Source organism: Lutra lutra, chromosome 15 (genome assembly GCF_902655055.1).
Source record: "Lutra lutra chromosome 15, mLutLut1.2, whole genome shotgun sequence".
NCBI lineage: Eukaryota > Metazoa > Chordata > Mammalia > Carnivora > Mustelidae > Lutra > Lutra lutra.
In genome coordinates, this window is record NC_062292.1 from 3,774,717 (window position 1) to 3,789,252 (window position 14,536).

The 14,536-nt window shown below is 39.7% G+C and overlaps 1 protein-coding gene across 8 annotated transcripts in view; it reads left to right on the forward strand.

Moving 5' to 3' along the window:
• DNM3 (dynamin 3) overlaps positions 1 to 14,536 on the forward strand; it is a 553,426-nt gene that overhangs the window by 80,655 nt on the left and 458,235 nt on the right. The gene's annotated exons all lie outside the window — the stretch shown is intronic.

Consider the following 14,536-nt stretch of genomic DNA (forward strand, 5'->3'; position numbering starts at 1 on the left):
TAGTGAATGTTTACAATATTCATGATTGTTCAGATTAGCAAAGGTAATAGAGATTTATTCTTATAAATACGTAATGAGTTTAAAGTGCTTCTCTTTTGTTAATGTTGTGTGTTGATGTTAGAACTCATGCTAGAAATGTTGCTTTTCATCCAGTAAATCAGGAGATTTCTGTCTTTAATTCTTTCACTCCCAAATCTTAGTATTTTCATTTTTTAAAAAGATTTAATTTTAGATTGGTGAGGGGAGAGTTAAAGGGAGAGGGAGAGAGAGTCTTAAGCAGACTCCATGCTGAGCGCAGAGCCTGATTCGGGGCTTGATCTCACCACCCTGAGATCACAACCTGAGCCGAAACCAGGAGTTGGACTTTTTAAATGACTGTGCCGCCCACGTACCCCCTAATACGATCTTTGTTAGAGGTAAGCAACCCATGTCCAAGCTGTCTTTTATCATTGTCCTCTTACATGCCGTGCTCTAGCCGTATTAAATTATTAACCCAGTTTCATCCTGCCTTGTTGGCCTTGTGCCTTCGTGCCTTCTTGCTTTACTGCCTGCCTCTCTTTTTCTTGTTCTCTCTGACATTTTTGAATAGCTGCTATATACCATGCATGGTAGTGGCGACTACATAAGACATAGTCCTAGCACTCATTGCGCTGAAACTGGATACTACTAACATTCCCAGTTACGAAAGTGAGAACACGAAGCCTTACATTGCGTAGAATGCCAGTAGTGGGATTAGATTTTCTGTATCTTGGTTTACTTCAAGCATTCAGAGACTAATAGATATCTGGAAGTGGCAGAGGCATTGGAAGACATTAGTTTGGTTCTCAAATTTTAATGATGTAGAAACTGAGTCTCTTGTAGAATTAATGGCCTGTTGAGGTCACAGCTAGAACCTAAGTTGCTATCTTGACCAGTGTTCATTCTGTATCATCTCCTTTCTCTTTACTGTAGTACTGCCTGCCCAGATCCCACATTGTCATATACTTTTATATCTGATTTGTGCTGTTAAAGACCTCTTTTCACAATGCATACACTGAACTATAGGCGTTAGCATTATTGGCTTTTTTACTTGAAATTATAATTGGAACAATTAGAGATGCGTCAGTGGAAAGGCAATGAAAGAAGGCCATTAAGTGCTAATAAATGCCTCTCCTCATGGGAATGGAGATCTTTTCTTTTCAAGCATTTGAGCTTTTTTCACTGGTGCTTTTAAGTGGCTAGAAATAACACTTGCCACACGCTTGTGGAATATTCTGGATGCCAGGGGGTTCATTTCATTTTGTGTTTGAATTGAGCACACTGTGGTTGGAATGTGTGTTGATTCTTTTGTTAGTTTAAGCTTTCATTCCATGTTTTGTATTAACCTTTCTCAGGGAAGGCAGTAGAACAATACTGAGAGCTCTTAGAGAATGAAGCCTTTCGGTTGCTGATGACTTTCTAGGAAGCAGATGAAAAAGTTAAAATTATAGGTGTTTATTTTGATACATTTTCCTTTTCACATCACTCAAAACTTACGGTACAGTATGAAAAACTAGATCTAGCTTACCCTAAAGTCACATGCTTATGGCTAGCAAAAGGTAATTACTACTTATTGCTGTGGAGACATATTACATTCTGGAACAAATTTGTGTAATTAATTATCAATAAATTTCAGGATAACTTATGACTATTTCCTCTAAAAATCGTGGTAATGGTGATGATGCTGGTGATGATGGCAGCTAAAATTTTTTGGCCAGTTACTGTGTGCTAAGTATGTTCTTCAATTTCAGAATGCAAAATGATCTGAATTTCAGAATTCTATAATTTCAGAATGCAAAATGATCTGAAAATTAAATATTATTTTTGTGGGGTGCCTGGGTGGCTCAGTGGGTTAAGCCTCTGCCTTCGGCTCAGGTCATGATCTCGGGGTCCTGGGATTGAGTCCCATATCATGCTCTCCGTTCAGCAGGGAGCCTGCTTCCGCCTCTCTCTCTGCCTGCCTCTGCCTACTTGTGATCTCTGTCTGTCAAATAAATAAAATCTTTAAAAAAATATTATTTTGGGGGGGCACCTGGGTGGCTCAGTGGGTTAAAGCCTCTGCCTTCGGCTCAGGTCATGATCTCAGGGTCCTGGGATCGAGTCCTGCATTGGGCTCTCTGATCAGCAGGGCGCCTGTTTCCTTCTCGCTCTCTCTGCCTGCCTCTCTGCCTACTTGTGATCTCTCTGTCTGCCAAATAAATAAATAAAATCTTTAAAAAAATATTATTTTTGTAACTCATTTTGCAAAAACTTATATTGACCAAAACTCATTTACTGTCAAACTTGACCTAAATGGTGTGAGGCTATTCATAGTATGTTTTTATCTCGATTACTGTAAATATTCATTTGTTTTGCTACAGAAATAGTATGTTTGATTCCATAATCTACTTCAGATCCATTATACAGTGTAAGTTTCAGGCAAATATTTTTTTTAAAGATTTATTTATTTATTTGAGAGAGAGTGAGAGCACACGTAAGAAGCAGAGGAAGAAGGAGACTCCCCGGTGAGGAGGAAGACTGGTGTGGGACTCGATCCCAGGACCCTGGGATCATGACCTGAGCCAAAGGCAGACACTAGACTAACTGAGCCACCCAGGCGCCCCAAGTTTCAGATATCGTTTTACCTTCCTCAAACCTGAAGATCATTGGAGTTGCATATCACAATGCCACTGGAAGGTAAAGGATTGGATTATTCCTATTATTCTACCCCCAACGTGCTACAATTTATAGATGGGTAACTGAGCCAAAAAGTAGTAGATCCTGAATTCAAACCTAGGCATTTCAGTGCAAGAATTTGTGCTCTTAACCACCATGCTAATTGAAAAAGAAGTTTTTAAAAGCACTTAACAGCTATTAATATTATCTACTTATTTAATAAAATTCTAGTAAAGATGAAAAAATTCAGATTTGAATAGTTACTCTATTAATATATCAGTGTTCTGTTTCCCATTCTAAATATTATCTTAAACTTCATAGCCATGATTTATTAGTAGTTCCTGCTACTCTTGATTTTTATTTATTTATTTATCCAAGACAGAGAGAGAGCACATGCGTGTGTGCACATGAGTTGGGGGAGGGGTAGAGAGAGAGGGAGAAAGAGAATCTCAAGCAGACTCGACACTGAGCGCAGAGCCAGCTGTGGGCCTTGAGGCGGGGCTCAACTTGAGGCTCATTGTGGGGCTCAGTCTTAAGACCCTGAGATCATGACCTGAGCTGAAATCAAGAGTTGGCCACTTAACTGACTGAGCCACTCAAGCACTTCACTTCCCACTCCCCTGGGTCTTGATTGTTTTATTTTCAACCTAGTGGTCTTTCCTCCTTTGGACTTCTTAAATTTTCAAAAGCTTCTGTGCTTGTTTATAAAGCATGTTACTAGGTCTCAGGAAAAAGAGCAAACATTGCTGCTGAGGCAGGTGTGCTTTGAGATGCTGTCTACTCTAAATGAAGAAGGGAGCTACCATCATTGTAGCACAACAGACAGTTTGGATTAGAAATAAAATTGTAACCTTAGTCACACACTAAGTTTACTGATGTTGGTGGACGTGTAATTTATGTATTACTCTTTTTTTTTTTAAATTTTATTCATTTGACAGAGAGAGAGATCACAAGTAGGCAGAGAGGCAGGCAGAGAAAGAGAGAGAGGGGAGGAAGCAGGCTCCCTGTGGAGCAGAGAGCCCGATGCGGGGCTTGATCCCAGTACCCTGGGATCATGTCCTGAGCCGAAGGCAGAGGCCTTAACCCACTGAGCCACCCAGGTGCCCATAATTTATGTATTACTCTTGACATATACAACTGGATAACATAGTCTAATTGCTGTAGTCAGAGAGGTATAGGTTGAGAAAGTAATTCTTACGTTTACTCATTAGTATGCCTTCTTTGGTCAGCTCAATCGATTAAGTAATAACCAAAATTTTTTGAACTCTGTTAGGTGTTCCCACTGGCTACTTTTAATACATTTTAGGAGTTGGAGCTAATAAACGTGTTTTTCCTAAACTTTCACTGGGAATGTAGAGTCAAGAGTGACTTTTAAGATAAGAAATATCTAGGTGTTTATAATGTATGTGTTAAAAATATATATACATATATTGATATATCTATATACCTATTTATCATCTATTAGATATTGGGTACTTTTCTTTCTTTCTCTTTCTCTTGCTCTTTAAAATTTCCAGTCAATGGTACAGGATCACAGAAAAAAAAATTAAATAGACAAAAACAACAACAACAACAACAAAAAATAAACATTTTCAGGTAAGAAAATAATAGACCACATACATTATACCTACATCTTTAATTATGAACGTTTGCATATTTATTTATTTATTTATTTATTTTTTAAAGATTTTATTTATTTATTTGACAGAGAGAGATCACAAGTAGACGGAGAGGCAGGCAGAGAGAGAGAGGGAAGCAGGCCTCCTGCTGAGCAGAGAGCCCGATGTGGGACTCGATCCCAGGACCCTGAGATCATGACCTGGGCCGAAGGCAGCGGCTTAACCCACTGAGCCACCCTGGCGCCCTGCATATTTATTTTCTAATTAACCCTTAAAATTTGTATTTCCAATAAATTCACAGTTTTTTTTAAAAGATTTTATTTATTTATTTAACAGAGAGAGAGAGAGAGATCACAAGTAGGCCGAGAGACAGGCAGAGGGGGAGGGGGAAGCAGGCTCCCTGCTGAGCAGAGAGTCCAATGTAGGGCTCTATCCCAGGACCCTGAGATCATGACCTGAGCCGAAGGCAGAGGCTTAACCCACTGAGCCACACAGGCGCCCCAGATTCACAGTTTTAATTCCTATACTGCTGACTTTATTTGCTTACCAAGTCCCTATTGAGCACCTTCTTTGTGCCAGGTGCTGTGCCAAATACTGGCCTTTGAGAAATGAGGTCCCTGTCCTAAGTGAGCTTGTCTAGGGGAGGAGACATGACTGAGGTTCACGGTACCTTGGAATAAAGAGGAAAAATGTTTAAATGTACTGGCATTTCAAGAAATGCATTCCATAGGAGATTGTGCCAACATTCTGTCTTTAAAATGAAATCGGTAAAGGAGGGAGATGCCTTGGCGAGGGGCTTCCATGGTAGAATACTCAACACGGAGGCATGAAATTAGTGTGAAGTCACTTGGGGACCAGATGTTTTGGGAGTAAAAGATTTGCCTGGAGGATAATGGATGAGCCTTCTAGAGTATTAGGGAGGCGTTAGCTCCAAGGATCCACTTAAATCCCTCTTTGATAATTAGAAAATCAGATTCCCATTCTTTTTAGATAAACTGTGTGGCTATGGCTCTCCGTTCTGTTTAGTGGCGAAACTGACCTATGCTTTTTTGGCTTCCAATTAAATACCTATTTTTTCTTCCAACATCTTAGGAAAAGTGGAAACAGGTGGGCATAATACTGGCTGTGGAACTTTCTTCTACTCTTATCCACACTCTTTCCTTCTAGCCCCTGCGAGAACTGTCAGTAAACGGACCAGGGACAGTGATTGGGTCATAGTTCTCCAAGCCAGGTCTTCAGGGGACAGTGGAACTGACGCCTACATCAGCCCTGGCCCTTGTCATGGAGAAGTGTTCTCTTGTTTCTGTCTAGTTTCTTCTCACGGAGTGTGGTCTTCCACGCCTGGGCCTTTCCTACTCATCGCAGTGTTCAAGTGTGGAGGTCTGAGACTGATGTGTGGGCTCCACGGAAAAGGAGCGCAGGAGGCCTTTCAGCCTTGTTGGTACTAGGCCTCAAGCCCTCCTCATAACTAGGCTGGATGAAGCTTCCAAAAGGTCCAACCTCATGCTTCTAGGATTCAGAAGGGAGTGTGTAAGGGTTTGAGGCAAAAGCTGTCTGCCCTTTACCTCTCTACACATATCTGTCTAGAAACCCTGTAGGCAAGAACGGCTGACAGGACGGAGGTTTGCTGTTCCGGCTTCTCTTACTCTTCTCGATCCGTAGCACATACTCTCAGGGCAGTGGGATTGCTCCCAAGGGGCCAAAAATTACTTCTTGGGGAACGAAAGTAATCTTATTCTTCTCATGTATAAAGCATGGATGTGTATACAGTGTATCTGTGGTATTACGTTTGATGGAGAAAAATGTATAACAAGGCCCTCGGGGAGCAATAAAAAAAAAGAGGGTGAGAAACAGTGTTCTAAAGTGTAGTGTGTGCGCCTCTCTCTTACTCTTTCTTGGGCGTCGCATGCCAGGATGGGTATAATAATGGGTATCATAATGTCATCACTCTGCTAGACTGTGTTTGTTTGTTTTTTTTTTTCTTCTCTGCTATGTTTAGTCCGTAGCTTTTATCTTCTAGTTTGCCTTGTGGCATAATACAGTTTCTGTAGCTCTGCTCTCATGTATAACTGACAGGGAGAAAAAAGAAGAAGGAAGGGCAAAAGGTATACATCAGCTAAGTCAGACCTTTTTAAAGAAACTATTTCTTTTTTGTTAAAGATCTCTTTATTTATTGTAGAGAGATAGAGTGAGGGGGTGCACATCAGTGGGGGAGGGGCAGAGGGAGAAAATCTCCAGGCAGACTCCCCACTGAGTGTGGAACCAGAGCCCATGGAATCATTTCCTGAGCCGAGAGTCAGACACTTAACTGACTGAGTGACCTGGGTACCCCTTAAAGTTGATGTTACCTAACAAGCTTTAATTACATTTTACCGACTAAAACTTAGTTATGCGGATACCCTGTTTGCAAACGAGGCTAGAAAATAGAGATTTATTTGTCTGTTTATTTACCTATTAAAATTGGGCCCATTGCCTTTCTCAACCAAATTGGGATTCTGTTAATAAGAAATAAGGGGAAATGGATATTCAGGCAACTCACAGTCTCTTTAGTTGTCCCTTTTATCATCCATTGGTGGGGCAGCCGCCCAGAGCAAGGCACAGTCTGTGCTTTGGAATACAGCAAGAACTATATACCTTTTCTTTATGTTGGGACTCATTAACCTGGTGCTTTAAAACTTTTGAACAAATTGGCTTTCTGAAAAAACAAATAAAATGGATTAAATATGAAGGCATTAAGTTCTTGAGAGTTTCCTGGTGGGAAGAACACATTGTATTTGCAAACTAGAGCTGGCTTCTTCATTCAGTTTACAGATCTCAGACAGAAATTTTGCATTTTGAATGTTGTGGAGAAACCCTTATTTATTGATTGATTAGATTTAATGAAAACATTTTCCTTAGAAACTTTGAGCTTTGGGAATGAAAGGTTAATTTGACTGGAAATTTCTTAGATGTTAGTAAAAAAATAAAAACATTGTGTTTCTTGCAAATGGATTCAAAACTATGTTTTTCAAACAAAATGATGGTGGTATTTATCGTATACCTGAAATTACAGAGTAACTGATAGCAGAAATATGTGATCTTTTACATATCTGTAAATGCCTATATTCTTACTGTGCCAAGAATTTAGGGAATAAAAGAAAACTTCATTGGAAAATTTCCAACTAAATCTGTGGATTTTGGCATAATTATTTCTTTCAACAGTTGGAGTGGCATTGTAATGGTTGGCAGGGCTCTGGGATTAGGCACGGAAGCACAAAGTCATTTTCACAGCACCATTTTGTCTAGAATGTGGAGTATATGACCTCAGTGCTTCTTGGGGCAGGAGGTGGGTAGTATTTGGCAAGGATATGTCTGTTTCTGTTTCTTTCTCTTTCTCTGTCTCACCTTTCCTTCTTTTCCTCTCTTCCTTTCTCTCTCTCTCTCTATCTTTTGTTGGGTTATCATTTTAAAGGACTATGAGATAGTAATCCTACAAGGATTATTTTGGAGCACATGAAGTTATACTTTGAAGATAATTTTTTAGAAGGGGACTTTCCGTTTTTAAGGAATAATTTAAAAAATATTTTGGCTCTGGGAGTTTTGAAAAAATAGTTTCCTTCAAATTCTATTCTGTGTCTTTAGATAGTCAATAATATCAGGCCGACCTGATATTTTGTATTTTTTTACTTTGGTATATACATTTGGATCTTAAACATTCATAATAAAATGTAAACTTAAATGACCTCAACAAATTATTGGTAAATTGAAAGTCATCTTAGCTGTTTTATCAGTACATATAAAATCCCACTTAGCTATCTGCCAGTTGGGGAGTTAAATAGGACAATGTCTTCCCTCCGTAATATGAATATATGGGGTTATTGGAAATCTTCCTGACAGCGTAGGTAGAAAGTACTAGAAATATTAATACTTGGGCACTAAAGAAGGCACTGGGGGAACACAGGGCTGAGGGAGCCGACATGTGATTAGACCAGTGTAACAAGTGTGTGTTGAGAGCTTAGATAGGGGCATGCATGCGGGATTTCAAGGAGGGCTTCTCAGAGAAGATGATGTAGAGTTGAGTGTTGAAGATCAAGTAGAAGTTGCCTAGAGGAAGAAGTCGGGGGAGGGCATCCCAAGAGGGTAACATGGAATGTGCCAAGACATTGAGCCTAAGAGTGCACGTGCACGCAGAACCTTCCGCAGAGGACAGGACTTTTTATCTGCTTTGTTTATGGTTTGGATTTCATGCTAAAGACATGCTAAAGTCATAGAATGATTTAGAGTCTGGAAATGATTTAGTATCTGGAAGTGATGTGATGGGACTTACATCATTGTTGAGGTTGGATTAAAGTATGCTCAATTTGGATCCAGGGAAATTAATTGGGAGATTATTATAGTGGTCTATATGAGTGTTGGTACCTGCAGTGGTGATTGAAATAGAGAAGAGAACTTTTTGCATTTAAGAGATACTAAGAAGGTGGAATCAGCAGGACCTGGTGACCAATTGTGAGAATGAAGACAGAGGAAAATGGAGGGTGGATGATTCCCATGTACTTGGTTTGGCTGATACGTATGGGTGCTGATGATGTGTATTATACATGGGAATGAAGAGGAAAAACGTGGGTAGATGATCATGAGTTCAACTGTAGAGTTTTAGTATGAGACTTTTAAGTGTAGATGACTAAGAAACTAGTGTGACTTTGGGAATACCTCTGACTTATAATGTTTGGCTTACTTCTTTGGGGACTTCTCAGCCTTTCAGTTCTGTTTCTTTCAGTATCATTAAATATTGGTATTTTCTGGGGTCCTTATTTATCACTCTTCTCCATTCCATTCCTACTTGTCTGTTCTTTTGGATTTAGCTACCCGGTCCATGAATGTCTGTCAAACTTTTATCCCCAGACAGGAGTTCTACCTTGAGTTCCAGTTGCTCTTCTAGCTGTACACTTGTTTCTGGGTCGGATGTTCTCCAGCTAGCTATCAGTATATCCAATTTGTTCCCTTACCTTCTTCCCCATTTCCTTTACACTGTAGCATAGTCTGATGGTCACATTAGCACAGAAACTAGATTTAGGCTCTCTAGGTTTGAGTCCTAGATCTGTCAGTAGCTTTGTGACTCTGAGAAAATCATGTGACCTTTCTGTGTCTCAGCTTCCTCGTCCATGAAGTGAGCATAACAGCAGCACCTCCCCGAGGATCAAATCAGAGTGGTGCTTGCACACGACAAACAGTGTGTGAATAGCGCTGTAATGGGGTCTTCCTGCATTGCCTGTTCTGGTTGATGGTACCACTGTTCAACCAGCTGACCCATGCAGAGCTGTGAGGTTTATCCTGACTCCTCCATATCACTCCATGCCACGTCAGAATGATAATTTTGTCCTGTCAGTTGTCTACTCTCTGATATCTTCTCTCCATCTCTGCCATTACTCTTCTGAACTTAACCTTTATTATCTTCTTCTTCGGTGACCCAGACTGGCCAGTGACTAGTCTCCCTGTCTTTTGTCTTTCTTTTTTTCAACATTATCTATACAGTCCCTCAGTGGTTTTTCTGAAATGCAAATCGGATCACTTAAAACTCTTTGGTGCTTTTCTGTTCTTATAGGAAGAAAAAAGAGGCCTCTGAGGTTTGGTCCTGCCTTTTTCTTCAGAATCGTTTCCACCCCATTCTGACCTTTCTTTAACATTTACAGTGTGTCCATATTCTGTATTACTTTGGTCTTCCAGGTCTTTGTACACCCTGATCCCTTTTGGAGGGCCTTCTACCTCTTTGTCTCTCTGAAATAGTTTCTGGCTGTTTCCCCAAGCAGAATAGGTCTCCTCTACATCAGTGTTTCACCTTGTGTGCAGCTTAACCATATGACAGTCATGCTTGTCGTTTGCACGCCAATCTCTTCTAAAACTGAGCTTATCTTTGAATGAATCATTTATCTCAATTAACTTCTTGGAGAGTGTAAGTTATGCCTCTTGTCTTTGGTCAAGGGCAGATGTTAAACCTTTGTTTACTGAACAGATCATCTGGTTAATGATCATTTACATCTGTCTTAAAGAAGAAACATATCTATATCTACTTTATGTGTTGCTAAGGGAAACATTTCTCTTAACTTGGTTGATACAGCAAATATGCTCTCCTTTTTTTTTTTTTCTTTTTAGGTTTCCAAAGGTCAGTCATTTCCTAGTGGACCGATAATATTTCTTGTTACCGCAGTTTCTAGAAGAGCCAGTAAGAAATATTATCAAGATGGTTCTTATACCGTAGTGTGGGAATTGTTCTCTATTTTCTGTGTAAGAGTTGGAAAACCATGAAAGAGCATTGACTTATTGCCTGAAGACCAGCTGTTAAGACTGTTCAGATTAATGTTTTATTGAGGTGGGTCCAGAGGGAAGAAAAACATTTGAGTTGTCGCTGCTCTGTGGCATTGAGTGGGAAGTACTTCTCCGGCCTTACAGTCTGTACAGTCCAACCATAAACACATAAATAAGACACTCAGGCAGTAGAATGCAGTTAATTAGATGATGCTGAGTCTTCAGATCACTCTTCTTGTTTTTTACCTTGAAGGTTCATGCAAATGAGAAAAAAATGGAGAAAAATGGCATGCAGATTTTGTATTTTTATATACATGACCATAAACAGAAATGTGTGGTTTATCCACAGTAATACTAAAGGCACAGTCATTTTTTTCCTGCATTAATTTAGCAAGGGATTTTCCCATAAGGTGTACCTATGGGAGAACCAACCACCTATTGCATAGAAAAGAATAAAATTCAAATGGATGGTTGCATACAATGGCTAATGAATTATTCATGCTTATTTGTATCAGGGCCTTGGCTCCCTGTTGGAGGCACAGATAAGGAACTGAGCTTTCCAAACCAGTGTGGCTGGTCAACACCAAGGGGTTCAGGTGCGGTCTGTGCCTCCTCATCTTTAAATTCCATTCACGAGGGACACCTGGGTGGCTCAGTCAGTAAGCATCTGCCTTTGGCTTGAATCACGATCCCAGGGTCTTGGGATTGAGCCCCGCATCGGCTCCCTGCTCAACGGGAAGTCTGCTTCTCACTCTCCCACTCCCCCTGCTTGTGTTCCCTCTCTCGCTGTGTCCCTCTCCGCCAAATAAATAAAATCTTTAAAAAAAAATTCTGTTCATGAATGTTAAAATATTGTGTGGAGAGGCTTTTTGTTTTCATTTTTTTGAAATGAGACAATACTGCAGCAGTATAGAAAACGTGCTGTGGTTATGTTATAGCAATAGTAATAGTACTACTTTTTTCCATGGTGGTTGGGTTTTTAAAAAGTTGCCATATATTGCATTTCATTTGATCCATAAGGTTGGCTCAGTTTAGTAGTAAAAGAAACCAAGATTTAGAGAGAATTTTTTCCATTCAGTGGTGGGGCTGAGGCTTAAAGCAAAGCTCTCTGGGTTTCACCTGAGGGCTCACCCCTTAGCTTGCACAACGGCAGTGTGCCGGGCATATGGGCATAAGGTTTTCATGCTGCTGGACCATCAGAATGACTTGAATCTTCAGGATCCCGGGTTAGTCTCTGAGTCTTCAGAAGAGAGGAACTTCTCTCTAGTGCCTTGTTGCGCATAGGTACTCCTATGAAGTCAGGAGAGATTTCCAAACAGCAGGATTTGGTTACCAAATCTTTTGACTTCTGGTGAGAATATATGTGTTGGAAAAAGGACTGGTGAGTGCCGCAAAGGGGGCCAGGAAGGGCGAGTTAGTAAGAAGGGGGTTGGGTACCTGAGTCCATTTATTACTTTCAATGCAAAGGTGTTTGCTTAATAAAAAAGTAGACAAAAAGGTTAGATGTATCTGTGGGCTTACCTTTTCAGCTGAACGCATGATAGTTATCTGTTATTTAAAATGTTTGATACATTATGTTTTCCTTTAATAATGTTTAGAGGGATGATTATGAAATCTACATTATAAATATATAGTCAAAAACATGAGTTGAAACAGATCCCAGCATGAAGGTATTAAGGAACGAATCTTCCTTTCTTCCTTCTTCCTTTCCCCCCTTCTTTACCCTTTTTTTTTTTATTTTTTAAGAAAGTATTTTATCGATTTCATTAAATGGCGTTATTCAGGCATTTAAAATATGAATATTTCTCTTTGGCATCTATCTATACATCCTAAAATCTCATTCAGAGTTCTCATAGCTCCAACAGATTCCCTCCCACTGTTTGCTCTGGAGTTTGGTTTTGTTTTCCCTTTATCCATATTGATTCTCAAGTTAACTTCTTTTTGGTTTTAGACATAGAGTAGATGTTCTCCTTGTTCTAAGATTTAAGTCATTATTGAAACCATTAAAACTAGCATGTACTCTAATATAGTTCCTGGAGAATATTAAGAATATTTAATTATAGTATTTAGATGTTTTCAGAGGAGAGTTATGTGTCCGTTTTCTGAACTCCAATGTAGTATGTCTGTCCCCTCCTTTAATGGTCTTTGATGTGCGTGTCTTCATTTTCCTACTAGGTTTCAAACTTCCAGTGTCTAATTAGTGCTGGGTGATGCCCACAGCATCTCCCTAACACTTCTTAATTTCTCAGGGAATTTCTTTGATGAGTAAATAACATTATTTCAGATGGCATTTTGGGGAGCAATGCAAGTCCATAATTTCTCTATTATTTATTTTACTTGCATAGTGACATTCCAACTGAAACTCAGCCCTTGGAATCAAGGAGTAATGCTTTAGTAAGAGGCTGTTCAGTGTTATTTCCTCTATTAGAGGAAGTTAGCACTTGCAAAATAAATTGTTTGTAGTAGGGAAAATTCTGTTTAATTTCATCTCTGCAACTCTCTATTCTAAAGGACCAGTAGAGCTAAAGGCTTGGGTTCTGTGGCATTCTCACTGGACTTTACTGTTTGTATAAGCTGTTTTCATCGAAATCCATTGTGTTGAAGCTCCGTCTACCAAATTTTCCACAGAACTCATAGTATGACCCATGCCATTATCACCCACTGAATTGTTGAGTGACGTACCCCGATGTGAGGTCAGTGGCTCTCAGTCCACGGTGAGCGTCAGAAGCCCTGAAGCTTGTTCAGGGTAGGGATGCTCTACACCTCCCCCTGGGCATTCTGAATCTGTAGGGCTAGGACGAATCCTGGACATCTGTGGTTATAACACTTTCTGGTGGTCCTGGAACCATTTTTGAGAAACACTGCCATTGAGTCAAATTTATTTGTGATTTTTAAAATGATGAATCCTCCAAATTTGTAAGGCATTCTAAATGGATTTAAAAGCTGTGTTATAGGTTTGTTAATGAATTTGACATTGCACAATCAGTATGATTTATGTGGCATTGAAGAGTTAATTATAAAATACTTTCTTAGCTGGTCTAGTGTATATTAACATGCATTTAAAACACAATCTTGGGGTGCCTGGGTGGCTCAGTGGGTTAAAGCCTCTGCCTTCGGCTCAGGTCATGATCCTAGGGTCCTGGGATCGAGCCCCACATCGGGCTCTCTGCTCAGCAGGGAACCTGCTTCCGCCTCTCTCTCTGCCTGTCTCTCTGCCTACTTGTGATCTCTGTCTGTCAAGTAAATAAATAAAATAAAATAAAAATAAAATACAATCTCTATTTGTTTAAAAAACTCCCCCTTTTTTTTCAAGAGAATATTAAATCGTTTATTGATTACACATGATAATGGATGATACACAAGCTTTAATCCCATCTATAACTTTATCTGATACCATAATTCAATTTAGGTATATTGCATAGGATGTGCCAACAATCATATTAATAACCAAATAAACTGCAGGACTTTGCTTGGGTGACCTTTTAATGGTGAACTCCAGGTCACAACATATTAACTGTCAGTTCAACTACACCAATGTTTGTGGAGACAGTGGCTTCTGTGCCCAAGCAAGTTGCAAATAAATTTCGAATGGAACCTGGCATCACCCTGAAGGAATTCTAACTTCACACTGTTGGGGTAGCATACCATGATGGCTTCAGAGTAGACTAACTTTACGCAGCACATTTAAAAAAACACACATTTATTCTGCATCATTTAGCAATCGACAGCATGGGTGCAAAAAAACAAAAAAAAAAAACAAAAAAAAACAAAAAAAAACCCATCTGCATTAAAACCCTTTGTTGGAATGCTTTACACTTTCCACAGAACAGAAACTAACATAACCTGTTACACAATTAGTCACAAATACAGTCTTCGGGGTTTTTTGCCCATGCATATGAGTATTGTCTAAAACACGTCTTCTTTGTAGCAGCTAGGCCCTGCCACCACTGTACTTGGCTGAG